The 7451-nt window shown below is 39.6% G+C and overlaps 1 non-coding gene across 1 annotated transcript; it reads right to left on the minus strand.

Moving 5' to 3' along the window:
* Positions 1 to 217: 217 nt before the first annotated feature.
* Positions 218 to 324, minus strand: LOC138825653 (U6 spliceosomal RNA). Its single transcript, XR_011371456.1, has one exon. It is a non-coding gene; the product is annotated as a U6 spliceosomal RNA (small nuclear RNA).
* Positions 325 to 7451: the final 7127 nt, after the last annotated feature.

Below are 7451 nucleotides of genomic sequence, written 5' to 3' on the forward strand. Positions count from 1 at the left end.
CTAGTAGTTTTAGTATGGTCTTGTTTGTGATCATTTGGGTAAATGCCCAGAAGTAGTATTTGTTGAGTCATAGGGGAGCGCTATGTGGAATCTTTTGAGGAACCTTCATAGTCCTTTCCGAAGTAGCTGAACAAGTTTACACTCCCACCCAAGAATGCAGTAGGGTTCAAATCCAGTAGGGTTCCTTTCTGGCCACATCCACTCCAGCGTCTGTTGTAAAAATATGGAACACTTCATGAATTTGCTTGTCATCTTTGCACAGGGGCCATGGTACTCTTCTCTGTATCATTTCAATTTTAGTGTATGTGCTGCCGAATTGAGCACAGAACATTTTTTATATATAAAGTGTAATTGATTTTCTTAACTAAACAATTCAACAAAAAGTAAGTTCTAAAGAATTGTTGTGAAATTTTAAAACCATGTGTTTCTTATATAAGCACACATTTATGAATAAAGTCAAGATTGGCATGTCAAAAACAATATAATTCCAGATATTTGTTGTTCAAGAGATGTGTAAGAGGAGGAATTCAATTATTCTATACAAGGAACCTCTCATAATGAACATTGAAGCAAGTGTTAAGGTTTGTTAAAAGTTTTAATGTTTTAAATATTTTTTAATTTTGGGAATTTGCTTATATATATGCCAAAATTAAGACTGTATGACAGGTCATAAAACTTTTCCATAAAGTATTTAAGATTTATTGTAGCAGCATACACTACTAAGTGTGTACATTTCAGAGTTTATAGAAATTTTACTAATGAGAATTTGCAAATTCTTTGTGTAAAGAAGCAGAGTGAAGAGTTAAGACTTTGTTAATTCCACAGTTTCTGTTAAAACTTTAGGGCTTCCTTACTTTATAGGTTAGCGAGGAACAAATGATGATATAAGCCATATACAGATGAGATGAGCCATAAATAATAATCTTAGTGGGAAACTTTAAAGACTACTCATAGCCTATAAAACTCTTATTGAACATCATAATCTTAGGCAGTTTTAAATGTACAGGATTATGAAAAAATAGTAAAACCTAATATGTAGTATACTTCAAATACTGGAAACACTGGTAATTGTTTCATTTTTCATTTTATTAATCATTAATATTTAATGATTGGTTTTGTTTATTGTAGCATTGTTTTCCTTGTTGTAATATAATACAACTTTTTGTAAGTCGTCATTAGGAGGTACTTTGAGAATGTTACTGGGATGGCCACACCATGTTTTATAGGTGCATATGAATTTACAAAGAACAAAATTAAGAACAAAATATTCATTAAAATTTTTCTCAAGTAGAGTCTGAATCAGGAGTGTTAAGTGTCCACAGCTAAAATCTTAGCCCTAGGCTGAAGCAGCCGTCTTACAGAGTTGAGGTCACAAAAGTGAGAGACAGTGATTTTTTGTGTTTTGATTTTGTTTTTGTTGGTCGTGGGGCTTGAAATCTTGGGCCTGGGTGCTTTCCCTTAGCTCTTTAGTTCAAGGCTAGTGCTACCACTTGAGCCACAGGACCACCTTTGTCTTTTTGTACTGATGTGGTACTGAGGAATCAAACCCAGGGCCTCATTCATTCTAGGCACGCACTCTACCACTGAAACCCTTCCCAGTTCCTGAGAAAGTGTATTTTAAAAAGTCATCTAAACAACATTTGTTTTCTGCTTTGGCTTATATAATGATATACATGAATATCTTTTTATATTTTTGTGAATTTTCATACTTCTAAATTTATATTAATTTCAGCCACTTTATCCTTTTCAAAGTCATGAAATATCTCTAAGAATTTGTTTCTGTAAAGACTGTTTTTGCATTTATAATTTCTTCTGAGTCACTTTTATTTTTTTCAAAATCACTTTATATTTTATATTGACGGGTTTTCACACATCAAATGCCTTCAAATGTATATGTGTATTAAGGTTTGTATCCTGTCAATAAATGTGTAGAACACAATTATACCACTGACAAAAGATGATTTGCACTTCATTTATGTGCTTTTGGACTTGGGGAGTGACTTTAGGTGTGTCAACACAAGTAGAATCAGCATGAAACAAGCCAGCATTTCTTCATTTAAGATATAAGGAAAGGATACAGGTTGATCCATTGTAACAATAGGATGTACAAGACACTCTATCAGAGGGGGATGGAGGGAGGAGTTGAGGTGGTGTAAAGGGAAGGGATGGTAGAGGAAAAACAGGAGGGGTTAACAATGCTCAATAAGAAATGTTCTCATTTCCTTACTTGTGTAACTGTAACCCCTCTGTACAGTATCTTTACAATAAAAGTATATATTAAAAAGATACAAGGAAAATCTCTGTACTTATGGGAAGTTATATTTGTCATTCAATATCAGCAAGGTATTGTTTTTAGGATGACAGGCATATTAAAATTTTGGATACTCAAATTCTCTACAAAAATAAATATATTATTTACATTAGAAACTGCCCACATTCTAGTGCAGTGTAATTGCTATGAGAAATTTTACTGCATTCTAGGTTTGTAATGGAAAGTAAATGTATATGCAATATCAACAGATATGAATTTTTTCAGATAATTTTTGTCTGCATTTTGTGGATGGAATTGGGAAAGCAATTTTAAAAAGCACAAATTTCATCACCAAGAGCTGTCCGCAAAACGTAACAAGTTTCTAATACAGCAAAATTGAATGGTTTGGAACTCCAAGAAGTACTTGAATTGACACATTATCAGAAAGTGTAACCAGGTAAGCACTTTTGTTTTTAAATTTTTTTGGGGGTCCGGTCGTGGGCCTGAACTTTGGGCCTGGGAGCTGTCCCTCAGCTCTTCAGCTCAAGGTTAGCACTCTACCACTTGAGCCACAGAGCCACTTCTGGTTTTTTTTTCCTGCTTATGTGGTGTTGAGGCATCGAACCCAGGGCCTCATGCATGCAAGGCAATCGCTCTACCACTAAGCCACATTCCCAGCCCCTAGGCAAGCACTTTTAAGAAATGCAGCTACAAGATTTCTCATTGAGTGCTTTCATAACACTTTGTGAAATACAAGTCAGAACCTCATTGGAGACTAGACAGTTTTCCCTCACCTTTCTGTCAAGCTCAGTTATTATCAATCAACATATAGCTAATCTTGAATAATCCTCTAATAAGAAAATGTTGATGGAGTGTTTATATGCAGAAAAGCTCGGAACGCTAACTTTTTCCAATTGGCCTGAATGGTTGACCCCCACCCTATTATCCCAAGTCCATACGGACTCCAGGCATAATTCCAGGTATGTGTGAACTCCTTTGATGTGCAGGTAGGGCAATCCACCTAGGCCCAGTTGTAAACATCCCATCTCAGACCCAACTGAAAGTCCTCCATCTTTCTTGACCTAGGGGCTTTTCATTAACCTCTACCTGCTTGATCAGATCTCCTATAAAACACTGATCCAGTGCCAGCTACCTCACACAACCTCAATCCTGCTGGAAGGGCTGTGCCCCTGGCTGTTCCTCAATAAAGAGTCCTTTCTGTTGGTGATCAAGTCAGGCCTATTCCTTTTCCATTCTCCTCCATTTTCCTAACATATGGTGCTGACACCCAGGAGATAAAACGCACCAGGAGTAAGTAGGTGCCCTCTGCCAAGGGGCCACCCACCTCCTTGCCACCTCTCACGGAGCCTTTCTGCTACCTTCCTCCTCCTTCCAAGGCTTTTCTTCATCAGAAGCACAGAGCCCTCTGAGCTTACTTTGGGCTAAACAGACACCTGAAAAACCTCCCAGCCTTTGCTTTTGTAAGCAGTGCAAGCAGTGGATGGCCACGCTGCTGTGGCTTGAGGTATTATTGCCCCCGTGCGTAAGCTCAGAAAAAGCCTTATCTCTCCCCCTATTCTCTAACCTTTACCCTGTCCCTGGACTCTGATCTCCAGGCAGGTGGCTCTTCACTGTTTGACTGACTTCACCCAATACCTAAAAGCCTTCAGGACAAGGTAACTAGCCCGGTCTGTGGTGTAGGCACCTGACATGGACCCCAGGAGGGCAGGACTCCCTCCCTTCCTTCTTGTCTGTGGGGTACAGAGACTCCAGAAGTCTCTTCTTTCCTTATACCCTGATACCCTTTAATTAGGACCTTTGGGGATGCCCTCTCTTAATTATTGGGATCCATCCGTCTGGCTTCCCAAAGCACCAGCGGTGCCTGGAGCATCAGGACAGGATCCATAGTCCTACCAAAATTTCCAAATTGTCTCCCAAAGACACCCCATTGGCATGCCTGCTGTCTAAACTTAAGACTTTGGGCTGACTGATTTACAGTCATAAAAAAACAAAACTGACTTGTTTTTATTCCAAAATCTGGTCTCATTACCATGGCACTGCTGACCTAAATTCAGAACCTTAGGTTTTACTCTTGCTGATTTAAACAATTCTCCAATGAAACTGGGAGGAGTCTGAGGTCCCCTAAACCTAAGCCCTCCTCAAGCTCTGCTCCAGAAAATACTCACTTTGCTTGTTCTGTTCGGTCCACCAAGTCCTTCTCTGACCTCCACTCCAGAGGGCTCCCTCTCCACTCTCCTGCCTTGCTCACCAAGCCCTTCTCTGCCAGGAGCCACCCAATGTTTCCTCTAAAAAAGTAACTCCTTATCTTGTAGCAACTCAATCTGTCTCTCTCCCCCTCTCCATTTGCCTCTATCTCTCTTTTCTTTGATGACCTCCATCACAAAAGAAACTTTTCTCCTTCCTTGCTCTTCTAACTACACTCTTGGTATTTGCAGTTGGTCCATATTCTCTAGGCTAAAACTGTATCTGTTTCAAGCAAACTCCTTTTGCTGACCCCAGTCTCTGTGCCTGCCTGTCTGCATGCTTGTGTAGCTGACACAAGGTGCGGGTGGGCATAGGCCTCCAAAGGTAAAACAACAAGCTATGAGTCCTGTTAAAAATCCTTCTAAACAAACCCCTCCATACTTATACATTTCTCAACCCTCTTCTATGGCTAATACACCTTCTTCCCTTCCAGACCATAATTAAATGGTCCTCTGGTCTGGACATTTCGTTAATCTGTTATTGACTGAGGCTGGCTGACAAACACACTGAGGACAGCCTCTGTCTTTTGCTGCTCTCTCCCTTTACCACCCTGAAATCCCATAATAGAAACACGCCAATCCTTCTTCTCTTAGGGACTTAGACAATAATACTATCCTTTCCTCTTTCCTGAGTCCACTCACTTCAAAATCTAGATTCTTAATTTCTCCTCTAAGTGGCTACCGAAGAAAAATCCCTCCCTCTCACCTCTTCCAATAACTTTATCCAATTATTCAAACTACCTTTTCAGTAACTTCATTATGCCACATCCTCCCTTTAAATATCTGCAGGTTAAAAGTGCTATCTTTTCCCCTTACAAACCTGTTCAACCACATGCCTTGGAAGCTGAACCTAGCAAGAGACAAAGACCACATGATGGGTTTTCCTTCAACCCCCACACTTCCACCAACCTATCTCCTCTCTACTCTTCACTGTTCTAATGGTTAAAATGTTCAATTTAAAATACTAAACCACCTCATCACCAAAATTGATTTAAAGGGTTCCTTCTCTTGTTGTCAATGTTTGTTTAAAGGTGGAAATTCTGTTTGTCAAAATTTGCCTTGCATTTTGTTTGGTATTGCCTTGAACACATGGTTTTTTATCATATTGGTCAAAACAATATCACTTTGCCATTGGAATTCCAAAAAATCTTATAGCCGATTTTCATTTTTTTAAAAACCTACGTGCCTTAAAACGTTTGTTTAAGTGTGTGTGTGTGTGAGAGAGAGAGAGAGAGAGAGAGAGAGACAGAGACAGAGACAAAGACAGAGACAGAGACAGAGACAGACAGAGAGAGAGACAGAGAGCACGTTCAACATAATCTCATTATAATACATAAAAACTGTGTAAATATTATCTTCTTATAATTCTTGGTAGTGATATTTCTCAACAAATGTGCTGTTTGTTATAAGAAAACATCTTTTTCAAGGGTAGTAGTAAAAGTAGTGAGACCCAGTTCAGCTCCTAGCCAGCTGTGAGGATAAACACCGGTAAGGAGGTAAGAATTTTCTAAAAATGTTTGTTCCACATATTTGTTTCTGTCAGAAAATTTGAGTATGTAGAAGATGGTATGAATATGCCTTAAAAGACAGTTTATGAGTAAAAGTTTGTATGTAATTGTTGGCTGTAATTTACATTAAAACTATCATGTCATTCTCTATGTCCATCTAAAGTCAAGTGTCTTAACCAATCTTTGTATAAATTTGTAAGCAACAAAGCAGGAGATCTGACAATTCATCCGAGGGACAGATTCTGGCCAAGATCTTGCTTGGACTATCCTACCTCCACCATGGTAGATTGGACTTCTGACTGACTCCATCACACACAGCTGATTCTTGGTAAAAGACTGCTTTAGATTTACAAAAACTAAGACTCCTGGAAAACTCTCTGGAAACCTTTCCAAGCCTGACCTGAGAAAGCCAGCTGCATTGTTATGGTGTTAAAACATGTGTAGGCCAGGACAGCCTCTTGTAAAATTGGTTATCAGGTTTTCCAGGCATCCAAGCTGTGCTCAAACTCTCATCCCATCAATTGAGTTTTGTCATTGTAGAGTTCTGGCAAGTATTTGTTGATCAATTCTTGACAGGATGCATGTAAGCTCTACTTGTTCCTATTAATTTCTGGTTGCTTTAATTGGAAATAATAAAAGATTTTTTTGTGGCAAATATTGCAGTTCAAAGCCAGCCTGGGCAGAAAAATCCCTCTGAGACTCTATAATCAGCAAAGAGCCAGGCTGGAAGCAGTCTCAAAAATTAACGAGCCAACGGCTAAAAGTGAGCTTGTGACTCAAAGTGCTAGCTTTGAGCTGAAGTGCTCAGGGAATTCCCTCAGGCCTTGAGTCCAAAGCCTATATCTAAGCCACAAGCACCTACATGTCCAGGACAAGGTGGAAAAGAATAAGAGGAGATGATGTCACATCAGCCACTTCGTGCCTACCTTTTCAATATTAACCAGAGCCAAGCGGTCAATAGACACAAGTTGAGAAGCTTGTCCATCTACTGTCTGTATCTGTCTAACTTCTAACTGGACAGGAATTTACATTCTTGCCTTTGTTACCTGCTATTGATAGGAAATGATCAAGGTCTCACACCAGGCCCTTAACTTCTCCAATCCAGGCCTAACTTCTGACTGGTTATGGGCTCATGATACAAATGGAACATTTATGGCTTGTGCCCAGGGTTTGTTTTACTGTGTCACTCATATGAACTAGTCCTGCCACCTTGTCAGCCTTTTGACTGATCTCATCATTTTCAAGTTTCTCTCTAACAGGATAACAGTCCTCATTCAGGATCTGGGACCAAGTCAAGGCCATCCTATTACTGCAGGCAACCAGAGGCTTTGCTGACAGTGCCCTGGATCCAACACAGACCTGAAAGACCCCAGCCCCAGTGACTCCTTTAAACCCTCATGCCAGCAGGCAATAGCCAGAAAAGACCAT

Source organism: Dipodomys merriami, unplaced genomic scaffold (genome assembly GCF_024711535.1).
Source record: "Dipodomys merriami isolate MVZ:Mamm:240054 unplaced genomic scaffold, mDipMer1.0.p SCAF_139, whole genome shotgun sequence".
NCBI classification, from domain to species: Eukaryota; Metazoa; Chordata; class Mammalia; order Rodentia; family Heteromyidae; genus Dipodomys; species Dipodomys merriami.